The 19259-nt window shown below is 43.6% G+C and overlaps 1 protein-coding gene across 4 annotated transcripts in view; it reads left to right on the top strand.

Annotated features, from left to right (window-relative positions):
* The first annotated feature begins 2330 nt into the window (after window positions 1-2330).
* The window catches only part of Immp2l (inner mitochondrial membrane peptidase subunit 2), an 871559-nt gene continuing 854630 nt past the window's right edge, over window positions 2331-19259 (top strand). For 2 of the 4 annotated variants that reach the window (XM_040743203.1, XM_021230693.2), the window contains exons 1-2: window positions 2331-2393; window positions 2824-2896. The gene's annotated coding sequence lies outside the window, so the exon portion shown is untranslated. Of the gene's footprint in view, window positions 2394-2602; window positions 2723-2823; window positions 2897-19259 lie in introns of those variants that run through there. The other 2 variants (XM_040743205.1, XM_040743204.1) reach the window with 2 other exon arrangements.

Here is a 19259-nt window from a genome sequence, read left to right as displayed (position 1 = left end):
GTAGAGCATGCTGGTCTTGAACTCAGAGGTTCGCCTATCTCTGCCTCAATGGTGCTGGCTTTAAAGGTGTGTGCCATCATGGCTCTACTGTTCAATTTTTAAATTATGCTACTGTGATATATTTAATTCATACAAGTAGACAGGCATCTATTTACTAGTTTTTAAAAACCTGTCCTTGAGCCTTTTTGGATGTGCTTAGGTCTCCTCTGCTGTACCATCTGGATATTAACTTCATTGTCTGTTCTGACTTACAAAGATCAGCAGGACGCAGCAAAAGTAAACCTTAATTCTAACTCTTCGTGGCGCATGGACAACGAGTCTAGATCTTCTGGTCTCAGGAACCTTCTCTGATTCCCCATTTCCTGGCCTCATTCCTCATGTGGCTACCCACCATACCCCAAGCAGGTGAAACCCATTCACCCTACTTCTACCTACAGAATATGTAAGCCTAATTACTTCTAGCTAACTTTGGATTAGTAGCCTATTGAATGTTAAATATGATGGGTAGCCATAATTTAAATATGTATCTTAGTTGGGAATGTACGATTAGTTTCCTCCCATAGCACTGATGTCAAATACTTGAGCTTCAAATGTAATGCCCCTGAAGAATAAAAGATGTTCAGAGACTTTATCTTAGCTCCTGTTTAAAAGTATACTTTTATTTTTAAAGAGCAGGTTTAGGGGAAGAGCAAAGAGGAACAGAATAGACAGAATCCCTTCCGTAGTCCAGGACACCCACTTAGTCCCCCAAGCACATACAACTTTCCTATTAATATCCTGAAGCAGAGTTACTGGTTACAATGAACCTACACTGTCACATCATTAGCTCCCAAAGTCAGAGATTAGGCCTCACTGTTTTTGTTGTATATCTGTGGATTTAACAAATATAAAATGACATATTAGTATCATATAGAATATACTATCATCATCCTTAAGGCACCTTTGCTCTGACTTCAGAGTTTTACCATCTCCAGAAAGATGTGCAGTCGGGAAAAACAGGGATGTAAGCTTTTTTGGTTACTCTGACTTTTAAATACGTTTGATGAATCTTAGTGACAAAGTCACTTAGCAGCTATTTTTGTAGACTTAGTTACTTTCCAGAATAAAGCCCCGCCCCCTTGTCTTTGTTGTTTATCTATGTTAATTCCATCCCATACAGTCAGGTCCTCACTGAACGGACCTTTTGCTTAATTTGGCGTCCGTCTACTCTTAGGACCCAATCCAATCTGTAAATAGGCCCTGACATCAGAAGTGGCCTCAACGATACGCTCTTGGAATTAAGTCATGGAGCATTGGCAGGATCAAACTTACCTTGCAGTAATTATTTCAGCTACTGATAAAAATAACTGCACCCACACCCTGTCCAAGAACAGCAATCTTCTCGTTGATAGACTTCTGTGATTATCAGTCCACTGAAGTCTCTCTCTCTCATTTTGGATTTTTGAGACCAGGTTTCTCTGTGTAACCCTGGCTGTCCTGGAACTTGTGGTGTAGACCAGGTTGGTCTGAAACTCAGAGATTCGCCTGCCTCTGCCTCTTGAGTGCTGGGATTGAAGATGTGTGCCACCACTGCCCAGCTTCATTTAAGTCAATTACATTCTCTCATCTTTATTTAGAATTAATTTTGAATGGCCAGTGTCAGAGCACTAGGCCCTTATACTAGTACGCTACTTATACTTGAGAATGATAGCTCAGCATTATCCAGAAGGATAAGCCTAGAAAAGATACATGTACAATTGGGGAGGAGTGAAAAGAGAGAATCAATTTTGTCGTCTATGTAGTTTTCCCTGACACTGGTTTTGTAGGCTGTAATAACACAGTTAAGATTTTGAACATTTAGAGAGCAAAAGCATATATATATATATATATATATATATATATATATATATATACATGTATATATCCGATATCCGTAGTTTCTTTAAAAAATAAATTGTTCTGGATTTCTCTTTTTGCTTGCTAGAGTAACAAAATGGAAGTTTCCCGGTGTGCAAGCAAAACAAACATAAAACAAAAATAAAACATAAAGAGCAGCCCAGTCTCGGGGGCTGACCGGTAACTACAGTGGTTTGCTGCTTTTCCTTGCCCTTTTAGCCACGACCATGACGCCAGGCTCAGACTCACAGATCCTAGCATCGGTAACTACCAGACGGACGGCTCTGGACCGCCGCCGCTCTGGTAGAAGCCAACTCCCGGCTGCCAGTCAACAGTGAGCGGCGTTCCGGGAGGGGGCGGGATTTCCGTAGGGGGCGGAGTCTCCCCCGGCCGCCTTGGCTGGTGGTGGGAGAGCCGCGGCGGTGGGCGGAGCGAGCCGCGCGGGGTGGGCGTGGCGTGCCGCGGCGGAGGGCGGGGCGTGCCGCGGGGGACGTCCCCTGGGCTGAGCTGCGCGGCGGGTGCGCGGGGGAATGGTGTGCCGGGTCGGGGCGGCGAGCCACGCGGGTGGACTTGGGGGGGACCCTCAGTATTCCTGGCGGGGTCTCTTACCCCGGGGTTGGCCTCGGACGGGGTGGGGTGGGGGCGCGCTGCTGGCAGGCTGGGAGCCGCTCGGCCGCTGCGCGCGCGGCCGTGGCGAGCATGCGTGCGTGCGCGTGTTGCAGCGAGGCCGCGCGGCTGTCCTCTCGGTCCGTCCTCCCCTGTCCCTCAGTTAGGGATCCCGAGCCCACATCGGGGCGCGTAGGCGACCTCTCCTCCCCGCCCAGGGTATCCACAAAGCAGCCGGGAGGTAGCGTGGCTCCTGGAGTGGTGGGCAGCTGGTAGGAGCTGCTCGGGCTCGAGCCACAGGATTTTAAAGGACTTGTCTCTTGTCGTTTTTTTTACTTTTAGGATATTGGCCAAATTGGGCGAGGGTACTATATTACCACTTACCCCTTCTCACCGAAGAAGAGCGGGAGAAAGGGTAAGTAAGTATTGCTCAGGGGCGGAAGGAGCCAAGAGTCCATTCTTGCAGAGGGGAAACTGCTCCTGGGAACTTGGGTCCAAATTCCACTATGTATCAGAAACTGAAGACCCACCTTCCAAGGTCACTGGTCCCAAGCCTGAGCTTTTCTTCACGTTTCCGAAGTCCATAGAGTCGTCTGGAAGTTGAAACAGCTTGGTAGTCACTCGACAGAACTCATTTCCTTTCAGAAACTCTTTAACCTGGTACACTGGTGCCCTAGTTCCTCTCTGGTCGGTCCCTTGTCTTGCTAGGTAGCATTCGCTGGTAGGGTGTTAGGTAATCTAGGCCTTGCTTGGTAATCACTCCTCCAGGAAGCTTTACATTTTAAAATCTGCCAACAGGGGGTTAAAAACCACATAGGACCCCTATAAAGGCAATGACAATTTCATATACTTGAAATTCTTCTGAGATCTTTCAGAATTGTACAAGAAAGGATTTGTCCTCAAGCGTTCTGCGCTTCTGAAAAGTTATGTTGAAGTCCTGGGAAGTTTACTGAGATTTTCAGTGTCATCTCTTTTTATTGGTTCTCCCCTGAGACTTTTCTATTCTTTCTCCAATACACAGCTTCCTAGTCTCTATGTGGTGACAAGAAACACAGCTTCTCCCAGGTTGGAAACCCCCAGCATTGTATGTCACTGGCAACGTTTACCAGTTCAGCTATAAGCAAGAGTAGTAAGCCATATGTGTGGATAATTAAACAAGAAAACTAGACTTTCGTTCATTGGCCATCCTGGTACAGGCCACACATGAACTGGGCTTCCTGGTTAAGTTTTGGATGCTCGCACAAGTGACGAAAAACTATTAGGCGGTTTACTATTGAGGGACTCCGTTTCTTGATCATTGTTTTGAATGAACACTGATTAAGATGGGATCTGGAGAGCTAGTGGTGACGGCTCCCTCTTTGTTCCCAGTAGATCCAGGTGCATCTCTGTGAGTTTGAGGCCAGCATGGTCTATATAGGGAGTTCTAGGCCAGCCAGGGATACACAGTGAGACCTCCCATCTCAAAGACAAAACAAAACAAAGTCCTGTAAACAAACGAAACAGGATGTGTAGAACCGGGCTGTGGGAGATGGCCTTCTTCGGGGATGGGCCTTTCTCAGGTTTATGGGGAAGTTCTAACTTTACTGTTAGAGTGAGAAGTAAATTCTCAGGGGTGTCTAACTATGGAGATTTGTTTTCCGTAATGCACAGTCATTTTCCAGTGCGTATGTACATTATATATATTTATACTTGGTGAAACTATTACACTTTTTCTTTTCTCCTACTCTTTTGGCTGTGTGCCACCAGTTCCAGCTCTCAAATCCTCTTGCAGAAGTGCCATTCTTTATAGTCTTTGTTTTTCTGAGGTGCTGGAGGTCACACCCAGGCCCCGCCCCTGCTCGGCATCTCTTCCACCACACAGCTTCAGCCCAGGCTCTACGCCTCCTCCTGGAACTCAGGCTGGTCTTGAACTAGAAATCTTCCTGTTTCAGCCTCCTGAGTTCTCGGATTATAGGAGTGTGCCACCGTCTGGCACAGTTTCTGTGCTCTGAGACGCAGCATTAAATCCTTGTCGTTGTTTTATTTGCTCTGTCACTTGGGACCAGATGCAGATTTCTTGCTGCTTGATTTGGCGCTGTGCCCTCTCCCATTGCTCTATCTGATCGTTGACCATTTTCTTTCTTTTTTGAAAAATTATTCTTATTTTGTATGTATGTGTGCTTTGCCTGCCTGTAGGTCTTAGGTAGGTTTTGGGTTCCCTGGAACTGAAATTGCAGACAGTTCTGAGCTGCTGGGAACTGAAGTGAGGTCCTCTGGAAGAGCAGCCGTTACTCGTATCTGCTGAGCCGTCTCTCCAGCCCTGCTGGTCATTTGCTCATGGTAGTCCTTTGCACATAGTCAGGCAGCTGGAACCCGTTTTCCCGAACGCACTAAGTCCCCCCGATTGATTCATTTTCACAGTGCGTGTGACATGTGTCTGCTGCATCTGATCCCAGAATTTCTGACACAAAGATCCACACCTAGTGTGGCTTCATTTTCCTTTATCAGGTCACCCTCCAGTCTTGCCTAAGGAGTGTCAGCTTGCAAGACAAGACAGAGGGTTTCTATCATGTGTTTAAAGAGCTCTGACACCATTCCAAAAGGGAGACAGACAGGTTACCACATTCATCTGCGTGCTCAAAGTTAGGGTTTCTGTTCCAGAAACGTCTTTGATTTATAAGCATTATAATAAAAACGCTGATGCTTCATGTCCAGACTGTCATGATTTTGCCAAGTTGTGAGTCTAACACACAGCTAAGCTGTGTATTTAGCGTATCTAATACTGTGTCCGGAGCTGAGAAAGACAAGTCCACAGACATCTGACTTCACACCCGACATCTGCTTTCACTTCGCTGAGGAGCAGACGTCGTCAGTGGATTACAGGCGCTTCAGCTGTGCTGCTGTAGTCTGCGACATTTCTATTGTGAGCGCTGCTCTACAGGGCCCAGTGTGATGTTTTATTCAGATGACAGCACCTGGTCATACAAGCACATTTCCCACAGGTGTTCTTACAAGTTAACAAGGGGAAATAGTTTCTGTTCTCAGCGAGCTTTTACAATAAGTTTTTATAGAAGGAAAATTGTCTTAAAGCAGAGCCAAACCTCACTCTAGTACCAGCTGAGCTGAGTGTCCTGGTTCAGGCCTGCAATCCCAGGCACTAAGGAAGCAGGGGCAGTCTAATTTTGAGTTCTAGGCTAGCCTGGTCTAAATAAGATTTTTTTTAAATTTAAAAAAAGGAACCTGTTATGTTTTTAAAAGTGCATTTTCTTTTCTTTTCTCTCTCTCTCTCTCTCTCTCTCTCTCTCTCTCTCTCTCTCTCTCTCTCTCTTTTCTTTTTTGAGACTGTGATTCTCTGTGTGCCCTGGTTGTCTTGGAACTTGCTGGCCTGGAACTCAGGAATGCACCAGCCTCTGTCTTATGAGTTAAAATAGTCCATTCTTCAAGATTATTAACTTACAGAGAAAGAATAACAAGTAGTATTTGCTTTTCCAGGTTCAAGTACTTTTAAAGCCTTTTGAACCCATCGTAGGCTGTTAGAGATGGTTTGTACTCCCAGAGGTTCTCAAAGTTTTCCACTTGCAATTCCTTCTGTCTGAGACGTTTTTAAACAACTCTTGGCATATAGGGTATGGAAAGCAGGTATATAAATCAAACATGTGCTTATAATAAGTAATGAAACAATTCATTTAAAAATAGTTGTTTGGTGTATGAATGAATGCCTTTACCATTTATTACAGAAGAGAATTTGCATGGTAATGAAATAGATGTTCTCCTTTTTTTTTTTGCATAAATAATTAAATCTTTCCTGGAGACTAGAAATGTTAGGACTTCCAGGACCGCCTCCAAAACAATACAGAGAAACCCTGTCTGGGGGGGGGGACCAAACAAACAAAAAAACTCCAGCAAAATAAATAATAAATAAAGGAAACGTTAGGGCTTAGAACATCTTCAGCATTTTTCATAGTGGGTCCATACTCTGATGTTACAGTCAGTGCCAAGAATGCTGCTTCATATGATTATGTAGTAAAAAGGGCAAAAATGTGCTTAGGACCACCTACCTCAGAAACTGTTGGAAAGTCTCCCAAGCCAGAATTTTGATTAGTTACTTTGGATGGAATTCAAGTCAGCAACTCAAACAATAAGTTTTACAATCAACTATTCTAGAGCCGGGCTTCCTGGTAAACATCTTTAATCCCAGCACTCAGGAGGCAAAGGCAGGCAGATCTCTGAGTTTGAGGACAGCCTGGTCTTTATGGAGTGAGTTCCAGGATAGCCAGGGCTAGGGCCACGAGCAGAGAAACCCAGTATGAGATAACCAAAAACGAAACAAAACATAAAACTCAAACAAAAAATAACCCAACCACCCTCCACAAAAAACAAAAAACCCCAACAACAACAGAAGGCTATCATGTTTCTCTAAGAGCAGAAAACTTTGCATGTACAGGAAAAACACTGCAGTTTATAGCTTACAGTAGTGTCAAATGTCAGCTGAGGAGTTTAAACCGCATTCTCTGTATTCTGTGCTCTCAAGACAAAGTGTTGGTGAGTGTTTCAAGAAACTCCTTTAGCTGGGTGGTGGTGCATGTGCCTTTAATTCCAGCACTCGGGAGGCAGAGAGAGGCAGGCAGATCACTGTGAGTTCAAGCTAGTTCCAGGACAGCCTCCAAAGCCACAGAGAAATCCTGTCTCCACCTCCCCCCCCAAAGAAACTCCTTCAATTAGTTTTGCATCAGATTTTGAATTAACTTTTGTCCCTCAGAAGTCTTTTATTGCTGCTATGATTCTTTTGCTTTGCTTTTTGTTTTTTTGTGTGTGAGCTGTCCTGTCCCATGGTGTTTTATCCCCCTACTTCCTTCTCAGATTTATGTAAAATACGCACACACACACACATACACACGGGGATTGTGATTCACATTTAAAAGGCTGTTCTGACTGAAGTGACAGTAGTATTTTGCTGAAGACTATATTCTGATAACCCAGCGTGACTGAGACACTTCTACATTGATGTTGAGGGACATGGACAAATGCTGGAGGCCTGGGCACAGTCCCTCATCTGTAAGATGCTGGAGGCCTGGGCACAGTCCCTCATCTGTAAGATGCTGGAGGCCTGGGCACAGTCCCTCATCTGTAAGATGCTGGAGGCCTGGGCACAGTCCCTCATCTGTAAGATGCTGGAGGCCTGGGCACAGTCCCTCATCTGTAAGATGGGGGATTACAGTTGCTGTGAGATCAGTGATTGTAAAGCATGTTGTGAAGTACAGTGACTGCCAGGAATCGGGTTTTTGGTCCCTAGTAGTTGGATTTTCTCTTTCAAACGTTGACTCCTCTCCCTGCTTACATTCAGACTAACCTGAGTTAACTTTCGGCTCCAGTAGGGGGAGCCTCCATGACATCTGGATTTGGCAGTGAGCTGAGGAAGTGTTAAGCGGAATATGGACAGAGGGGGCAGTGGAGAGCTGATAGAGGAAGGATCCAGTCTTGCTCAGTCCAAGGACACAGCTTCATGAGACAGTTTGTTTTTGCACGGTGGGTGGGAGACACAGAAAGAGCCACGTTTTTGCTAGCCTCTTTTGTGACTGGTTTTATTGGGAACTCTCTCTTTTATTTTTTTATTTGAGAGAGAGATGGAGGGTCTCATTATGTAGTTCTTACTGTCCTGGAACTCACTCTGTAGAACAGGCTGGCCTTGAACTCAGAGATCTGCCTGCCTCTGCCTCCCGAGTGCTGGGATAAGAGACATGTGCCACCATGACTAGCTATATTGGGAACTCTTAGGTCCTTATTTCTTGCTTATTTCAATAATAAGGTTTGTTGTTGTTACATAGGTAATATATGAATAACCAAATGTTTCTATTTATAATTAAACGGAACTAGAAATAGATGCTTATATTTAGGCTTTTATGTGCCTAAGTTGATCTGGTTTTCTTACTCCTTTGTTGCCTATTATTCATCATTTAGCCCTTGCCCTACTTTCCTTTAGTTACAGGCTGCATACGTCAAGTTAGTGCCGGGGAAGAAAAGATGAGAAGTGGGAGCTTTAGCCAGGGAGCTTACAGGGTCATAAGACTCTGCGTGTCTGTGCACAGTTCAGATAGCATGCTGTTTGCTGCAACAGAGCTCTGCACTAATACAAAGGGACCCACAAAGACCTCTGTGTCCCTGATTGCAGTGCCAGTGAATGGTTTTAGTAGTGGTTGTCTTTGGGCTCAGACTGGAAAACTGAAACAAACCTGGTGGGGAATGCACACCTTTAATCCAGCACTCTGGAAGCAGAGGCAGGCAGATATCTGCAGGTTTTAGGTCAGCCTGGTCTACAGAGTGAGTTCCAGGGCAGCTCAGACTACATAAGGAGACTCTGTCTCAAACAAACAGCTCCTCTCCCCCTCTTCCCCCAAAGGGAAAGAAGGTTGAGATAGCTTGATAGGCAACAGAGAGTATTCATTACCAGAAGCAACAACGTGAGTGGTTATGAGGTCATCGAATGGCCTGGGAGCTCTGTGTAGGTCAGCCGTGGTAGTATGTGAAGGGCAAGGGTGGGTGTGAGAGCAGATGAGACTAGGTAGTTTCAGGTTTTTGTATCCGCATCTACTAGTGAGTCCCTGAAGAATTGTGAACTCCATAGAAGGTCACCATGAAAACAGAGCTCCAGGAGTTGGAGGCTTAGAATTGGGAAGACTGGAGGCCAGCAGGAAGGAGACAGTAGGAGAATTGCCTGGTGTTTGTGTGGCTGATTGCGCAAGGGATGGGAAAGGGCATGCGGTATAGAATGTTCCCTAGGTCTGTGGTTGGGGGGGTGAGGACAGGAGGCAGGGGTGAGGCAGTGGGCGAAGAGTGTTGTGGTTACAGGCTTGTGGGTGTTTCCCCGGGGAGCCGATGGGGCTTAGAAGGTAATTTCGATAGAGGATCTGGGACTATCACAGGAGACTGAGGAGGCCAGAGAAAGCCTTTTGAGTTCTTACCATATAGTTGAAGGCTCAGGAAAGGATAAAAGTGTTTGGAGCAAATATATAACTGGATATAATAAGCCTTCGAGAGTGCTGAAACTAAAGGATAAGCCAATAAAGATGCAAGGATGCTAATAAAAAGTAGCCTGAGGAGTCAAAAGACCTGCTAAATTTGACTCATTGCGTAAAAAACCCCAGCACACTACAATACAATACACTACAATACAATACAATACAGTTATTAACTTCAGCCCATAGGTTGAACATTGGATGTCTAGACTTGTTTATGTTAGTTATTTGCTACATTTTATTTTTTGACATAGATTTCCCATTTTTGTCCTGTCCTCTATTAACATTGTTTTGTTTCTCTCTATTTTTATGATTCTACATGTAAATGAGATCATGCATTAAGGAATGTCTTTTCTGTTTCATTCAAGATAATGGCTTAACCCAGATTCAACCATATTATGGCAAATGACAGGAATTTCATCTTCTTTTGAGACAGGGTCTCGTTATGGAGCCTAAGCTTTAAATGCATGTACCTAATTCACTTTCTATTCTAACTAACTTGCATTACCAAAACTATCTTTTTATGTCTCTCAACCTTACGCACTTTACATTTCTTTAGTGCATTTCTTTTCTGAATCTGGAACAAGGAAAACTATAACTATAAAGTCTTCAGCTCCATCAGACACCAGAGCAGGAAGTGCAAGCAGGTGACTTCCGAAGAATGTGAGAAATGATAGAAACAGCTGGTTGCCTGCCATTCACCCAACGTTCCTCTGCAATGTGGGGCATCGATCTTTGGCCTACAGGCCTAGCATATCAGACAGACTTCCGTGAAGTAGGATATTCTGATTTTCTCAATCAAGCTTTCCTCCCCTCAGATAACCATAGAGTTGTCATAAATTAGCCAGCACAAATACCAACAGTGTTTGTCTTTTATGCATACATTATTTGTGAATTTGTCCTTTTCATTTATGACTAGTCTATACTGAACATTCACTACATTAAACTAATATTTTTTTATTAGACTTGATTCCCCCCATCTGATTCCCATTCCTGTCATCCCCTCCACTTCCCTACAGGCCCCTTTCTCATGTTCATATCGTGACTTACTGATTTCACCTACAGTCCACTGCAACGAGATACTGCTTTAAATAAGGATGAGAGGAGCAGCTAGGTGTGGTGGTGCATGCCTTTAGTCCCAGCACTTGGGAGGTAGAGATGGATGCACCTCTGAGTTTGATGCCAGTTTGATCTACAGAATGAGTTCCAGGATAGCCAGGGCTACACAGAGAAACCCTGCCTTGAACAAACAACCAACCAAACAAGCAAGAATAGAATTTGTATATGGGTATAAATGTGAGTATTTGGGATATAGTTTGGTGCCATGCCAATCTAACTAAGCAATAGTAGTGAGTTTCCCTCTAGGCCTGTTACCTCCCCAGTCTTGGGTTTTGGGCCGGGTCTGTGGTATCAGGCGTGTAGTCCCTCCTGTGGATTGTGCTTCAGTGCTCGTCCAAGAATGGTTGGCTACCTCCGTTGCAACTGTGCTGCTATTGCAGTAGTCTTACCTGTGGGTTGGTACTGTCGTTCACAGTGCTCATAGCTGGGGAAGCCCGTCGGTGCATTGTTTTTCTTAGCTGTCTGTATAGCACCTTCTGACCCCATCAGAGCTTGCTAGTAGGGAAGAAGGTCCTAGCTTAGTTCCAGTTTGATTTCTCTATAGATGATGCATTTGTTTTCTCTTGCTTTATAACATATAAGAAACTTAGCTGGAAACAGAATTTTTTTTTGTCATAGTTGCTGTAAGTCGCTAATGTAGGGGGTTCTCTCTCAGTCTCTTGTGGAATTGCTGTTAGATACCAGCTGGAGCTAAAATTCCTGGAGCATGGCTGAGCCTAAATGCGTCAGTTCCAAGGTGACCTGCTTATATGGCTGGCAAGTTATCATTGGCAAGTTCCATGGGACTGTCCTCATATCATGGGAACCAGCTTCCTCCAGAGTAAGAGCCAAGGTATACCACCATGGAAAGAATAGTTCTTTTTCTTTTTCTTTTTTTTTCCAAGACAGGGTTTCTCTGTATTGCTTTGGAGGCTGTCCTGGAGGTCTCTCTGTAGACCAGGCTGACTTCGAACTCCCAGAGATCCGCTTGCCTCTGCCTCCCGAGTGCTGGGATTAAAGGCGTGCGCCACCAACGCCCTGCAAGGATAATTCTTTCTATGATGGCTTCATCATTTTTAGATACTCTGTTGGCCTCATAGACCAACAGTGCTTCAGCATGAGAGGGAAACTCCACATGGGGATAAGGCGAAGTTTGTTGGAGATCATTTTGTGGGGTTTGGCTGTGTAAGAGGTTGACAGCCTTATGGGATTGCTTTGAGGCTCAGGTAAGAATCTGTGTGAGAGTCCTTTGTAAATCATTAAAGCAGCATGTGAATGTGTCAGAATGGTGCTGGTTCCCTTGCCAGTAAATTATAGGCTGAATGGAAGCTATGTCACTTAGCTTTGTGTCACGTTAATTTTACAACTCTTTCTACCTCCCCTTGCTCCTCTTCGGCCCCCTGCTTCTCCTCCTCCTAATATTTTATATTCTATCATTATCTTCTGTATTATTTTATGGTCAAGAAATTCCTCCTTTTAGCGATACATTAAGGACAAAATGTTCTTAAGCAACTTTTTCATGTCTGTTGGCTGTAAAATGACACATTGAATTGGAGAAAACCAGAACTAACAGTGATGGTAGCAGGGGCCTATTGGCCACCCAAGTTTTAACTTAAATTTTATCCTACACAATCTGTCTCTTTGAAAACCCTAGGTGTCTTGTTTTTTTTTTTTTTTTTTTTTTTTTTTTTTGAGACAGGGTTTCTCTATGTTGTTTGGAGTCTGTTGTCCTGGAACTCACTCTGTAGACCAGGCTGGCCTCGAACTCACAGAGATCCGCCTGCCTCTGCCTCCCGAGTGCTGGGATTAAAGGCGTGCGCCACCAACGCCCGGCTTCAACAATGTTTTAAAGTCCAAAATTAACAGCCTCTTCTGAGATTTCTACAATCTCTTAACTGTAATCCCCTATAAAATGAAAAATAGATCATATATTTCCAACATATAAAGGCACGGGATATACATTATGTTTCCAAAACATAGGGAAGGGAGCATAGTGAGGAAATACTGGACCAAAGCAAGACTGAAAATCAGCTGGGCAAACTCCACACTGTGCGCCTCCATGTCTGATGTCAAAATGCTCTTCAGATCTCCAACTCCTTTCAGTTTTGTTGACTGCAGCATTCTTCTTTCTCTTGGGCAGGTATCCCACAGCTCTAATCATTTCTAACACAATGACCTCTAGTAGGCCTCCATTCAGGAGCACTGGTGACACACACATGACCTCAGTGGCTTTCCTTAGTCTCAGGGGTAAGTTCAATAGTCCCTCTCTTCTAATCTTAACTCCAGAACCACATGGCTGAAGCTGTCAAGTTCTGCTGCTTACTGGGCCTGAAATATGCCCCCTTGTTCAATAACATCTTCACCAGCTTTCTGTCGTCTACTGCCTAAGCTTGGCTGTCCTGAAACTGGATCTCTAGACTGGGCTGTCCTCAAACTTAGAGATCCATCAGCTTCTGCCTTCCCAAGTGCTGGGATTAAAAGCATGTACCACCACACAGAGCTCTAATCCTTTCTTTAGTTCCTTTTCACTAGTTGGAAATCTAGCTGGATGGGATCTTGCCCTGAGGTCACCACTCCCTTTATTCCATTTCTTAATATGTTTATCTGCTTGAACGCAGGATTTAGTGCTATTTCATATCCTGGCGCCTTTTTTCTCAATCTGTACATTTTATATTTTTTATTTTCTCAGCTTGCTCCTTTTCTTTATGAATCATCATTAGAGTTACCACTAATAACTACACAACAGTGCCTATACTAGGCTGTTTTGAGATTTGCCAATGGTATTAATCCCAATCTCTTCACTTTAGCATCAGGCAGACTTTTTGGACAAGGGGAAAAAAGCAGCCACATTCTTTACCAGTAGCTCAAGAAAGATCTCTAGGCAGCATACTAAAATTCTTCTCCTCTGAAACCTCTTGAGCCAGCTCCTGACAGTTCAAATAACTCTTAGCACCACTATCTTCCCTGTTCCTACTGGTGTGGCCCATGAAACTGTGCTCAAAGCATTTGGTTGCTTTCATAACCCAGAGTACCAAAGTCCAAATTCCTCCAAACAAAAACATGGCCCAGCCTATCACAGCAGTACCACAGTTCCTGGTACCAGCTTCTGTCTTAGTGTTTCTGTTGCTCTGAAGAGACACCATGACCATGGCAACTCTTATAAAGAAAACATTTAATGAGGTGGTGGCTTACAGTGTCAGGGTTAGTCCATTGTCATCATGGCAGGGAGCATGGCAGTGTGCAGCCAGACATGGTGCTGGCCTCATCTTGGTCAAAGGCAACAGGAAGTGGACTCAGACACTGGGTAGTAACTTGAGCATAGGAAACTTCAAAGCCTGTCCCCATAGTGACACACTTCCTCCAGCAAGGCCATACCTATGCCAACAAAGCGATACCTAAAAGTGCCACTCTCTGTGAGCTCCCCTAGGGCCAATTGCATCCAAACTACCACAGCAGTGGTGGCTTCTGCCAGATTCATCATCAAGCCTGTCTTTCATAGGTCCTGGTTATGCCAATGGAGGCTTTACTTCTCTCAAGTAGCTCAGAGGTTTAGACTTACCTCAACAGGCATTCCTATGTGACTTTGAGTATCTCTGCTCTTGTGCTCACACTGAAATCATGGCATAGCTTGATGTTTTCAACTTAGAAAACCCTGATGATAAAAAAAAAACACAGCTTCCTTCCATGGACTAAATCATAAAATTTTAATCTTTACAATTTTCTTCCATTTTTTTTTCTGAAATAGGTCTTTGCAGTGGCATTTTGACACAAATACCTTTCTTTTGAAAAATGTAACAGTTATGGTCACCTTTGGAAAAATGGTTCTGTTTTGTAGCTTGAGGACATTGTATGGACATTCACCATTGAGATACAGTTTGACACTAAGTACAGCTAAGATGTTTTCTAAAGATGGGGAGTGTTTGTAATGCTATGACGTTTATGTTAGGATAATTTTGCTCTGTATGATTTTCCTACCTTGTGCAGGAAAATAACAAATCAGAGAGCTATTTGGGATTGTTTTTGTGCCTTACTCTGGCAGATTCTCCTGATTTCCTACCCCAGGAATCCTTTTCTTCCGTAGCCTGTCTTCTGCATCTCTATGTCTAGCTTCCTCCCTGTCTTTAGAGGGTGAGCAGGCTGGGGGGCCACATAGACAAGAAAAACCCTAGGGGGCCATGGGTGTTTGCAGAGAGGTTTCCATGAAGGTTAGGATAGGTGGCCAGGGTTGTTCTTCCTCTACCAAGTCCTAGTAGAGGGCCAGAGAAGGAAAAATAAGTTAAAAAATTGCCACTGCTACTTTTAAAGAAATCTTTTATTTTCTGGGTCTGGGTATGGCTTTGCACCACGTGCCTGCCTGGTTCCCTTGGAGATACCCTTGGAGCTGGAGTTATGGGTGGTTGTGAGCAACCATGCAGGTACTAGGAACCGAACCCTGGTCCTTTATGAGAGTGAGAAATGTCCTTAACTGCTAAGTCATCTCTCCAGTTCCTGCTGGAGTTTTTTTAAGAAATGTTTTATTTTCTCAGAGTTGTCTTAGGTTCACAGAAAAATTAATGGAAGGTGCAGAATTTTCCCTCCCTTCTATATACCCAGCCTCCTCCACTGTTAACAAGCACCACCAAAGTCATGCATGTGGACCAGCTGATGGACCTATTTATATTTTAGTGTCACCCAGACTAAGTCATTTAAGAAGCTCTTTCGTTGGGTTGCTTTCTGTGGGCTTAGACCAGTATGACCTTTGTCATCATAGAACCCTGTGCCCTAAACCCCATGTGTTCCGCCTCTTCAGTCCTCTCCAGTCCTTCCTGATCCTTTGAGAGTCTCCACAGTTTTTCACTTTCAAGACTATGACAGGGTTGGAACCCTACAGTGGGCAACCCGTTCACTTTACTTTTTGACTTGTTTGGTTTGCTAGATTGTTTAGAGAGCATCTCAATGATTTCTAAGGAGCATATTTGTCTAATAGTTGCTTTAGTAAGAGTTTTATTATTTTCAAATTCAAATAGTGAATGGTTATTCAGTTTTGTTAAATACTTTAGCAATGTTATATGAGGGCAGTTTGAAGCCCCTTACAATTAAATTTTTTGTTTTTGTTTTTGTTTTTGTTTTTCGAGACAGGGTTTCTCTGTGGCTTTGGAGACTGTCCTGGTACTCACTCTGTAGACCTGGCTGGTCTCAAACTCACAGAGATCCACCTGCTTCTGCCTCCGGAGTGCTGGGATTAATGGTGTGCACCATCACCACTTGGCAATTTAAAACTTTTAAAACATTCATTTTGTGTGTGTGTTTGTGAGCACATGTGTGCATCGTATGACATGCATTACTCATCTTAACCACTTAAATTTTAACTGACTGAAATTTAAGTTCAGCCTTTTTGATCTCACTGAAGTGGGGCGGGGGAAGGGGGGACCTCATTGTATATTAATTTCTTTTCTGGTTTTTGGACAACTCAGAGGTTTGCATCCTTATTTCACCTAGTTTTGATTATTATTTTACCCATTGTGTGTGTATCACACATTGATATATGGTAGTCAAAGGATAATTTGCACGAATCAATTTTTCCCTTCTTCTGTGTGGGTTCTGGGGCTCTAACTGAGGTCACCAGGTGGCAGAAAGGGCCTCTATTCAACCATCTAGTTGGCCTACATCTTTTCTTCTTAAGTCCATTGCTCTTGTATAAGAGGCATCCTGTGATCTCAACAATACAGTGGGTTATTTGAGGTCTGATATATATGACTGTCTGATGTTAATACTGCAAATATTCTTTAAAGCTATTATAACAAAATTACAAATAGGCATTAAGTATATTTGTTGCTGTTGTTGTTGTTATTATTATTATTGTAGTGCTCAGGACCCAGAATGAGGATTGGGTAATGAATTTTTCTCAGGCTCTGCCATCAGCAATGCAAACACGAACAAGGCACTTCTTTTTGGGAATGTGGAGACAGTCCTCATATCAGAGGTTATATTAAAGAACCACTGGAACTCTTTGTAGGGGTTTTAATTCACTATAAAGAAGAGGGATTGGGACTGGAGAGGTGGCTCGGTGGTTAATTTGCTGCAGAGGACTTGTACCCAGCATATGCATGGTGACTTACCACTGTCACTCCATTTCCAGGGTATCTGACACCCTCTTCTGGACTCTGTGCTCATCAGGCATGCACACGGTACACATATACACATCTAGGCAGAATGCTCATACATGTAAAATAAAAATACATCTTTAAAGGAAAATGTGATGAGTTATTTGGTTAATGAGTCATGGTTGTTTATCTTCTACTTTAGAAATATTTTCTTGGGGCTGCAGAGATGGCTTAGTGGTTAAGAGCACTGGCTGCTCTTCTAGAGGTCCTGAGTTAAATTCCCAGCATCCACATGGTGGCTGAAAACTATATATAACCCTGGTCCCGTGGGATCTGATCCCCCCCTTTTTTTTGATGTGCAGCCATATATGTAGACAAAATACCCATCCACATAAAATACATATTTTTGAAAAGAAAATTTTTCTTTTCAAAATTTCAAAAAAGCTGAAAAAATGGTTACTTAGCTGTGCGTGAGGAAAAAAAGAATGTATTTATTCCTTTGTATGTCTCACTGATTAAACCTGCTTGTGTCTTCTTGTGAAAGCTTTGGGATGTTTGCCTGTGTGTTTGGCTTCTAATCATATTTATTACCCTCTTGTCAGCCGAAGATGTTAGCTTTCCTTTCAGAACATGAGTTACATGGCTGCATGCTGTATGGACTCAGAGACACATCATTTTCTGTTTTATGGAAGGGAAAGGCTGCATTCCCAAGTCCTTACGACCAGTCTCCGTGCAGTTGAAATCAGCACGGTAAAGTCAAGTCATGTAGGGAGGTTCTGGGAAGGGAATAGAAACAACCTTGCGAAGTTGAATTCCTCGGGCAGGAGACATACTAAGTACAGCTCTAGTTTCAATCAAAATGTTCCTCTGCTTTCAAATATTTAGACTGGTCAGTGAGGAAATGTATTAGGTTAGACAAAACTTCCTTCTTTCCAGTCTGAGAATGCACAACAGTCCCAGTGACTGTGTAAAGACCATCTCTTGTCAGTCCCATTGGCATTTTCATTGTATGGAATCTCAGCTTGTGTCTGTCTACTAACTTGAAGTTTTTTTTTTATTACTTTCAAGATACAGCATAGGTTCAAAGACAGTATGATGGAGCACCCTATGGCAAAAGATGTCATAATGCTCGATTGCTAACCCTTAGGGTAGACAGTGACATCCAGAAGGAAGTGTCACCAGCACATAAGAAAGAACGCAAACATCTTTTTACAAAGGTGTTAGCTGGCATCGTGCTGAGGACCAGGAGAAGTCAATTTGATGGGTGTCTAGAGAAGCTCATGGCTGAACAACTTTTCCCTTTTTGGACACATTTATTTGATAAGTTTTCCTTTGTAGCAGCCAAGGAAAGTTGCTGTAGAGAAAGGAACTAGGAGCTGAAAGAAATAATATTCTATCCCTGCAGGTGGGTTCTTTGGCTAAATTTGAAGATGACCAGTGATGCTAATATTTCATGAAATCTTCATGGATGCTTAATGCCAGGACTTAAGATAGTATAGAAATGGGGGGTAGTCAGAATAAAATTGTTGAGTGAGTTATACCAGTTGAAGGTTTATATATCATTTGGATTTTTTTCTTTACAGCCTCACTGTGTAGCTCTGACTGTCCACAAACTTATGTGCAAACCAGGCCGACCTCCGACTCAGAGATCTCCTGACTCTGCTCATTTTGGATTTTACAAGAATAGAAAATGAGAGTCAACTGTGACTTTGTATTGTTAGTAGACTTGAAGTCGATCTGTTTGTTTAAAGCTCAGTGGAGTTCTTGAGGGGTGACTTCTCAATCAACAGTGCTGGCTGCTTTTCCAGAGGATCTGGGTTCAAATCCCTGCAACCAAGTGGCTGTCACAACCATCTCTAACTCCGTTCCCACGGGATCAATCCAGTGCCCCTTCTGGCCTCTGTGGCCACTAGATATGCATGTGGTACACAGACATACATGCAGACAAGACATTTGTACACATGGCATGAATAAAAGAACAGAGATACAAGTTGAGTGGAAACTTATTAGTTCATGCCCTGAGCTAAAGAAGTAGAGGAAGATTCGCTCTTGTCTCCCTTTGTGCAGCAGCGCCTTGTTCTGTAGTGGTTTAGAATGATTTCCCCAAGTCCTTCTGACCACATCCCTCCCCTGCTGGACCAGATCCCTCCCCTGCTGGACCAGATCCCTCCCCTGCTGGAAGTGTTCCTCTGTTTCAGCTGGGCTAACTGACTGACCTCCCCCTCCCTGTCTTCACTTCTGGGTTCTTCTCCCTTCACTTCAGTACCCGCGTTCTGTCCTTCAGAATGACTTAAAGGCAACATGGGCTTGTTTACTTTGGTCTCTGCTTCATTTTAATCTGCATCAGACAATTTTCATATACAGTCCGTCTATTCTCCTTGCTGTGTGCTCCCGTAGCATAGAATCTGTTGGATTTACTTCACTTTATACCTGGGTTGTAGTCTGGCCTCACTAGGTAGTATCAAATCCAGGTAGATCCTGAATGATGGGGAAGACAGCAGAGATAATAACCCAGGTTAGCTTTTGAAACAAGGAAGAAACATTCAACATGTGTGAACAAAGACACGAGAGTGCCTGATCAGGGTGTCAGCTTTCTGTTTGTGTT

The sequence above is a fragment of the Mesocricetus auratus genome, unplaced genomic scaffold, assembly GCF_017639785.1.
Source record: "Mesocricetus auratus isolate SY011 unplaced genomic scaffold, BCM_Maur_2.0 Super-Scaffold_15014, whole genome shotgun sequence".
NCBI classification, from domain to species: domain Eukaryota; kingdom Metazoa; phylum Chordata; class Mammalia; order Rodentia; family Cricetidae; genus Mesocricetus; species Mesocricetus auratus.
This window is presented reverse-complemented; position numbering and strand designations above follow the sequence as displayed.